Below are 9,302 nucleotides of genomic sequence, written 5' to 3' on the forward strand. Positions count from 1 at the left end.
AAATATAATTTCCTTTTAGTAAGTGCAGAAAAACATGAGAAACAGAGCAAAATAATTGAGTAAAAACAGGTAACTAATAAGGAAGTTATTTAAAGCATAACAAACTATGGGTCTTAGAAAATCACTACACAAATTGCCAATTTGGTTATCAGTTTATGACGTCATTACCTCACTATTTATCAATTGCTTCATATAATTTTATCCCATTAATTTCTCTTTTTTCCCCCAAAACTTGAATTCCCCATGCCTTTGCCCAGGTTATATGATTTTTATCATATTGTGTGCATGAAATTTCACAAAATCTTATGAATTTTGAAGATTTTATACTATTTTCATAATATTGTATATTCATAATCATTGATTTTTATATAAATAGTTTATCAAAATTCACATTTTTCATGATCTAACTGGAAAAAATTACTAAATATATGTGTATCTACACACAAACATATTACTGTTAATAGAACTTGGATGCTGGTGTGAGTTTTTAGGGGGAAATTGAAAATGTATATTATCAATATAAAGAAAACAATTAGTGGATAGTGAGGCAATGACATCAGAGACTCGTGAGTGAGTTGCCAATTTGTCTTGTGATTTTAAAAGTTTTCATGTCATTAGCAATTCATAACTTTCTTATTACTCATCTGATTTTGCTCAAACTTTCTTGATTTGTTTATCTGATCTTTCTGCTTCTATTGAAAGTAAATTATTTTTGGAGTAGACTTGCCCTTTAAGAATTACATAATAATGAAAGATTAAAGTATTTTTAAAGTTTTAGGTAATTGAATAGTTGCGATATTAATTGAAAGGAGCGTCACAAGAGGAGAGGGAGGAGTGGAGTGTGACACCCTACATGAACAAACTTCTGTCGCCAGTGTCTACTAGCTTACAGCAAATCTCTAACATTAATTACTGTACGTGTTGCCTTCTATAATGTTAACAAATTTGGAAATCTGGCAACTTACAAAATGTGATGATATTTATCTGGCTCGTGGGAAAGTATCCAGTTTAATACTGCCAGCTAATTTGTTCTGACGTCCCCCTATGCAAAATGGTATAACAATGCCCTTGCTAATTGATGTTGTTGATTATTTTTTTTACATTGATATGAGTGGTGATTTTGAAATATAATTGGCATGAAAAAAAATGCAACAGGCATAATAGTTGGTGATGATGCCTTCTTATCTGACTTTGGTAAATGAAAGTTTGGGTAGTAAAAAACCTAAGCAAGGTAGTTGTATTTAATAGCTCCATTTCCTAAGGATATATGGTTCTACGTGTACCTCTATTTGATAAAATCATAATATTCAACAATTATGTATTTTGCTTTCAAGACACATCTTTTAATTCCACTACTAAGGTACCTTAGGTAAATGGAAGACTTGTCAAAATATAAACGTAGGCTGGAGGGGTGGGGGGGCGGGTGTACATGTAACTCTCTCACACATCAAACATTGCTCCCCTTGCCTTGTTAACCTGCATTTTATCCACTATATCTAATAGGCTAATACCATGGTACCCTTGTGCCCACCTCCTGGCCCCTCAATGCCTTGAGTCATGCTATGCCATTTTCAAATGTCATGTTAGATAATACATCTTCTTATCTTTCTTCTCCATCTGCTTTGAGAAATTGTACAGAGTACACTTAGTAGAAAATAGGCCTTGGTGCTTTAATTAGTCTTAGTTGGTTTCTCCCTTTTTCTGCACCTTTCCACTAACTGCACACTTTGAACAATGTTGATTTAAATCCCTGCCTTCACTCCTCTTGTGTCAACTTTTTTCCTTGCACCTTTCTTTATCTCTATAAATCCATCTTCCTTTTTTGTTGTCACACTGTTTAAAATTAGATCTAGTTGTTAATTTGAATTTGTATCCTCTCCCTTATTTTCTTCTCCATCTCATATCTTTATCTCCCAGATCTCTCTATTTCATCTATCTTCCTCCTTTCCAACTTGCACTCACTCTTCGCTAGTCTCTTCCCCCCTTTTTTTTTTATCCTGTTGACTCGTCTCTCTCTCTTTCTCACTCTCTCTCTCACTCCCTCTCTGTTTCTCTCTCCCTCACTCAACTCTCTCACTTCATATCTTTGTATCCCCTCTTCCCCCTCTCTGTCTTTCTCTTTCTTCCTTTCCCATACCTATATCTCTCTGTTAAAAAGAAAAAGTGGATAAAATCTTCCTTGAAATACCAAATTGATTTGTAATGACAAATTTGACAAAAGATTAGGTTGAACCATTGGATACATTTAATAACATGTAAAATAGAAATAGAATATAGCTTCTTGCTTGTAAGATGTGCCGCTTGTAAGATGTGTCATTTGTAAGAATACAATGTACAGGATAAGCACATGCGATGACACCTTTATCTTAGGAGTCCCGAACCAGCACAAACATGTTTTGAATTATGTAGAGGTGTTATGGTTCCTGTGGATATGTCACTGGACTGTAGATCCCAGGTTTGTGGTTCAAATCCTGCCATGGCACTCATGTCCTTTGACAAGACAATACTCCACAGGAGCCACTCTCCACCCAGGTGTTGTAAATGGGTACCTAGTAAGAACATATTCCTTGAATCATTGAATGCGTTTAGTGCCATGAGGCAGCTGGGCTCAAGCCAGGGTAGTAATAATGCTTTGTGGGCGTCTTGATGGACGTTTAATAAATGTATACCGGTAATCTATAATTTTTGAACTTCTTCTTCTTAAGGTCAGAAATAGCTGATAAAATTGAAACTGTTAGGTAGAGCCAAATCATTATTTAGGCTGTGAATAGAAGGATGCTTTTTGAATGCAGTCATTACAAACAAGAATGAAAGATTTAATATAAACCAGAACTAATAAGTCTGAGGTCCAAGTCATCTGGGTCTATTAGTTTTGCAGTGAATAGGAGGGTACTGTATGTGGATATAGCAATATTAGTTTGCTATTTAACAGTTTTGAAATTTTATTTAAAGTCCAGAAAGTATATGTGGGTCTTTTCATCACTGCCCTCAGCTCTCACTCCACGAATGGAAGTCATGTGTTGCAAATAAGTTGAAATTATTTGTTCCTAAAGTGTTTCCTTTGGATGCAAACAGATACACAGGAACTATTTTGTCTTTTGAAAATCAAACTTTTTTGTGTTTTTTAATGAATAAACATGTACATGCACATTCAGTAACATATCGCAGTATAATTTCAGCTCTCGGAAGCTAAAAACAAGATCTAGGACTACAAAAAAAAAAACCTATTCCAATTTATAAGGCACTTACTGTGAAGACAAAATATACTTGTTATCTTTACATTTTGCTTAAAATGAAATGCATAGTGAAGAGAGATACATACCAGATTCATCACGTTTATCCAAATATATGAAAACTGAAGTTAAATGTTTTAAATCAAGATATACATGTACGCATATATGCTCACTTAAAATGCAGTAAAGAGTATACATAACTTGTACAAAGTGTTCATTGAAACATATTATTTGTTCAATTTCTACGGTACTGAAATGATGAAAATATAATTTGCCTCAAAATTTTTAATAGTATGTGGGTACAAATAACCTCAAGACTATGAAGAAGTTTGGCATTAATAAATTTAATGAATAGGCTTACATGTACATGGATGTTAATAACAGATTACTGTATAAGTTCAGCTCTCGGAAGCTCAAAACGAGATCTAGGACTTTGCATGAATGACATCCCATGTTTCTGACTTTTCAGTTTCCAGGGAAATCACATCAGGACTATCAAGAAAAAAGTAGGAGAACCCCTGCTGTAGGAGATGATATTAAATATCAGATTAACCTGCTTATATTTACATGACATACCTGTTAGTTCACTTTTCAGCAGCCCTGTGATGTTACTGCAAATTATCTATTTGAATTACCTGTGTCCCCATACACCCACACACTTAGTAAACAAATCTGCTATTAGATTTTAAAGAATGATTGTTTTTCTTCAATTAAAAGTTATTCAGAATTCTCAAAGTAAATTAACAAAATATCATACATACATAATACAAAATAATTGATGTGATGGCAATAAGCAGTACACAGTAATACAAATGATACACAACATAATAAGTGTTTTTTAACTTCAATTGTACATCTTGCCATTTATCAATAAAAACAAAATTTTCTCGTTTTGAATGAATTATTTGCTCATAATAAGATTCCAACTGTTTCTCAAATACTTCAAAATATAATCTCCTTTTTTTACATTTTTAAGAGAATATATAGTGTTTTGCGTATAAAATATATACAATGTTAAAGAATGTGCCCTTTAACTGAGATAGTTTATAACTTAATATGCTGAACTGAGTGTGTTGGATTATTTGCTCTCTCCAGTTTACAACAGGTCGTTGAGCTGAATTATAATAAGCATCTTTGTCCACAGTTTGTTGTAATAGATGCACATCATTATTTTGGGAAAAAAGTAGACCATACTCTTGTTTGTTGGTGCATCTTTATATGCTTGCAGCAAAACAACTATGATACCTTAAATATGTTTTTACCATTAAAAGAATGAAAATGTCACCTGTGATTGGAAACTCTTTTATCATCTTGCCAGATGGTTTTTCAATCAATTAATTCAAATAAATATCACAAAAAACAAGATGCACAACATGTTTCTGTTACAAAATATTAGAAAGTCCAAAAGATAAATGAGAATCCAGATTTTGGAAAAATATTATTGTGTATGAGCAGTGAGATTGACATCTTCCCTTTCACTCTTTTCCCATTTTCTGAAAGAGAAATTTAATATAATCTTTCTCTTTCAAAATATTTTTTCACAATTTATTTTTGTCTCGCCTGCGTAGCAAAAAAGCGAGACATAGGCGCCGCTTTTCCGGTGACGGCGGCGGCATCAACATAATTTGATATAATTTTGAAAGTATAAGTTCTTAGTCAATGAAACTTAGACTATAGGATTATCAAGTATCCCCAATCATGTGAGTAGAATTTCAGGTCACAAAGTCAAGGTCAAAGGTCATTTCAGGTCAACAGACTTGGACTATGTTGTGGCATCATCATCGAAAACTTAACCTAAGGTTAAGTTTTTGAATTTTTGATATAATTTTGAAAGTTTAAGTTCTTAGTCAATGAAACTTGGACTATAGGGTTATCAAGTATCCCCAATCAAGTGAGTAGTATTTCAGGTCACTAAGTTAAGGTCAAAGGTCATTTAAGGTCAACAAACTTAGACTTTGTTGTGGCATCAACATCAAGATTTTGAATTTTTTAGCATATTTTCAAAATTGATTGTTCAATTTCCATGAAACTTGTACCCAAGGGTTATCAAGTATCACAAATCATATGACACAAATTCCAGGTCACAAGGTCAAAGGTCAGTAGACTTGGATTATGTTTTCACAACTTAATATGAGAATTAATAATTTTTTTTATTAATTTGTTCATATATTTCATTCAAGTTATCGATCGTGGTACATTTAATAGTAAATAATTCTTCTGATGATTCTTAGGCAATATTCACTTCAAAATGTGATTATATTTAGAGGATTTCATTTTGGGGGGCCTGCTAATGGGCCACCCTGCCTATGCATAATGTTCCAACCTCAGTTTGTCATCATATCGAATTGCGTAATGCAGGCGAGACCGCCGAGAGCGTTTCCCTTGTTCATTTTGTGGCTAAATTCACTTGTTAGAATTCAATAACTGTAGTGAGGATTATACCTGTCGGTATAATAAAAAGATCATACTATATTTTTAATAAATGAGTTTCAATGGTTCCCCTGTTATATATTTTTCACCAATCATAATTTTTACTATCTCAGCTTTGATTTTCCCTCATTGAGTAAAAGTAAAGGTTTTGTTGTTGAATAGAAAAGTATTACCAACTAAAGCTTGGTGCATGATACACATGCAAGTTTGCCTGGTAAATCACATTATCAAGAAAAGGACTGTGCTTATGTACATGTGTAATGTGAAAAGGCACAACATCATGCCAAAAATATCTTCTCATCTTTCAGCCTTCCCTAAACTTATTCTTTGGGGTGACGTTTCCTTAAATTTGCATTGTAATTGTTTGATTGACACCCTTCCAAATAAATAATTTTTTTTAATGATTACATCATCGGTAGTATTAAAGATAAAGGCAAATGGCGCAATGGTGCTTACTGAAAGGAAGAAAAACAAAAAGAACAGAAAAAAATGTTTCTGAAAGACCATCGTTTGATATGATAGATGTATCTGAAAGACCATCGTTTGATATTATAGATGTATCTGAAAGACCATCGTTTGATATTATGGACGGTCCTGTCGTCCATGCAGACTCGAGTTTGAGTAACTGCATGTCTTCTGCTCAACATGTTAAAACCTGATTTATCTGGCTTTGGTCGACTAATGGAACAAGCAGTGGATGTCTTGAATCCCACATACATATGTTCAATATACTCCACAATATTATCGTTGTCTTGAATTTCAATATCTTAAGGGATGAAGAGTTCATTATTTTGTAATTTGTAGCTTTAGGTGAAGGTTGCCTTTTTCTTCAAGAGTGGAGATTGTTCTATCTCCCTGGGATCTCTCTCATTTGTCTCCAGTACACCAAGTTCAAGTTGTTTGCGTCCATCTTCCTCAGCTATATGTAGGGAGTATATATAATGAAGAACAACAATGGTTATCTTGAGAAGCATTATGAATCTACATATAACTTCAAACTAAATCTTTAAGTAATCATAGAAAGACCATTATTTTTTTCATATTTCAGTTGCATGAATTATATAGAAACCCTTAATTCTCAGAGTGTCTGCTGCATTCATTTGTGTTAGTAACCTTAGAGGTTATTAAACTTACAAGACTATATTTCAGTGCATGCAGATAACCATAATTTTAGAATATGTTGGCCATCGTTCAAAATATATAGTAGGGTCTACCATTAGACATAATAAATCGGATCATGGGTTAAAAGCACACAAATTGACAAGTTTCTTAACATGATTTCATGGAAAAATAAAAGGTTGGCATCGACTACAAAAAATAATTACTCTTATTGCTGTTGATGAGATAGCATTTGCTTGTAAGAAGCCTTACCGTATTTTATTCTAATTGTCTAGGAGTAGAATCACTGTTAGGGGTGTAAAAATTCAAAATGGTCTGACAGCTTCTTTATTTTCTAGATTTTTCGTTATTTTATGAATTCACCCCAGTACACAGTATTTTACAATGTGCATTAGATGCAAGAACATAATGCACAATATAATTCTGTGTTTGGGATTACATAAAATGGTGCTTGCATACCATTTACTGTCTCTGGACTTGGCACATCTTTCTGCATTCTTTGAGCCGTCTGTTCACGGTCTTCTTCATGTATTGGTAATTGAGCTGGATATTGAACTTTGAGCCTCTGCTGGTCTTGCTGTGCTTCAGGACTTATTCCCTCTGTTACATCTGGTACAGATGGACCTGGTTCTATTTCTGTTGTAGAGAGAATATAAAAAACTATGGTCATTATTTGTTTTTTCTCAAGTATTGTAGTTCTATCTCTTTTCTGTTACCCTCTCTCCCCACTCTCTCCACTCTCTCTTTTCTTTCACCCTCCCTATCCACTCTCTCTTTTCCTCCCTCCCTCTCTTCTCCCTCTTTTCCTCCCTCCCTCTCTTCTCCCCCTCTCTTTTCCCCCTCTCTTTTCCCCTCTCCCTCTCTCTCCCCCTCTCCCCCTCTCTCCCTCCCCCTCTATCAGTTTTCAAACATGATCTCATAGAAACATATAGGGTGGGCATTGACTGTAAGAAGCTAACCTCATTTTGTTCTGATTGTCTAGGAGTAAAATTACTGTTGTAGGTGTTTACAAATTAAAAATGGTCTGACCAAGAAGTTACTAACTTCTTGGTTTGACGACTCTTTTTCTTCTTCTAGCAATTCTTTATTTTTTTGCAATTGCTAGATTTTTCATTATTTTATGAGTTCACCCCATAGTATTTTCCAATGTACATTACATGCAAAGAATGCACATACATTATTAATATTCATTCTGTGTTTGGGATAACATAAAATGGTGCTTGCATGCATACCATTTACTGTCTCTGGACTTGGCACATCTTTCTGCATTCTGTGAGCCATCTGTTCATGGTCTTCTTCATGTATTGGTAATTGAGCTGGATATTGAACTTTGAGCCTCTGCTGGTCTTGCTGTGCTTCAGGACTTATTCCCTCTGTTACATCTGGTACAGATGGACCTGGTTCTATTTCTGCTGTAGAGAGAATATAAAAAACTATGGTCATTATTTGTTTTTGCTCAAGTATTGTAGTTCTATCTCCATATATCTCAGTCTTACATATTGATGTCTATCAGATATTAGTAATGTCAATTGTAAATGAAGGTTTAATGAGGCACATTGGAGCCTTTTAGTGTTTCCTACTAGATATCTCCAGTGTCGGTGTCAGTAATTTTGTTTATTTATTCCCTTACCAACCCCATCAAAATATTAATTGAAATTTTGAAAAAGACAATACACAAAATTGAAATATTTGATATTAATATTTTGGCTTTGTGCCAGTTTTGTCATTAGAATACTTTATTTTATTCCGTAGACTAGAACAGTTTAAATACTTGAAATGAAATGTATATATTTTTTTTACCGCCTTATCTTTTGGAAAAATATATTCAAATAGGGAACATATATTACGCAGTTTCGAGAATAAGATGATGAACATAATATAAGTCGATCAAGTGAACATCTTCATTTTTGTACGCTTCACATGCAACTCCTATCGATGTCCCCCAAATTTTCCATTAGATTCATGACATATCCGACAGGAAAGAATCCTGTCCGACATAAGGTATAGAACTTTAAATGTACTTTTAAAGCACTGTCTCTTAGTCATAGATATGCCCGGTTGGTTTGTTGGATGATAAAGTATAAATTATAAAAAGTATAAATAAATTGTTTCAGGATATAAGGCAATACTTACTGATTTCTTTCATGCTGTTGGTGCCTTGATCATTTGTTCGGTCTTCCTCATTGTCTTCGTCAGGTGATTCACATTGAGATATTTGCCTTTCTAGTCTTATGCTGATGGTTCTCTCCATGCCTGAGTGAGAGCAATTCAATTTTGTGTGTGATTGAAACCATTGTTTGAGTGATTGAAACCATTGTTTGAGTTTATCATAAAACAGCCTTATCAGAACCACACAGTTGACACATAATATAATGATGGCCAACATTTTGATCTGATGAACTTCAGTACGGGTGATTTTCTGGCTGTCATCGTCATCAAGAACATCAGATGAAGGTGTTGGGTACAGTCTTTCTGGTGCAGTAGTTGAATCGTAGTTTGACCCATTGCTGGGTGACTTGG

The sequence above is a fragment of the Strongylocentrotus purpuratus genome, unplaced genomic scaffold, assembly GCF_000002235.5.
Source record: "Strongylocentrotus purpuratus isolate Spur 01 unplaced genomic scaffold, Spur_5.0 spur5_scaffold_10, whole genome shotgun sequence".
NCBI lineage: Eukaryota > Metazoa > Echinodermata > Echinoidea > Camarodonta > Strongylocentrotidae > Strongylocentrotus > Strongylocentrotus purpuratus.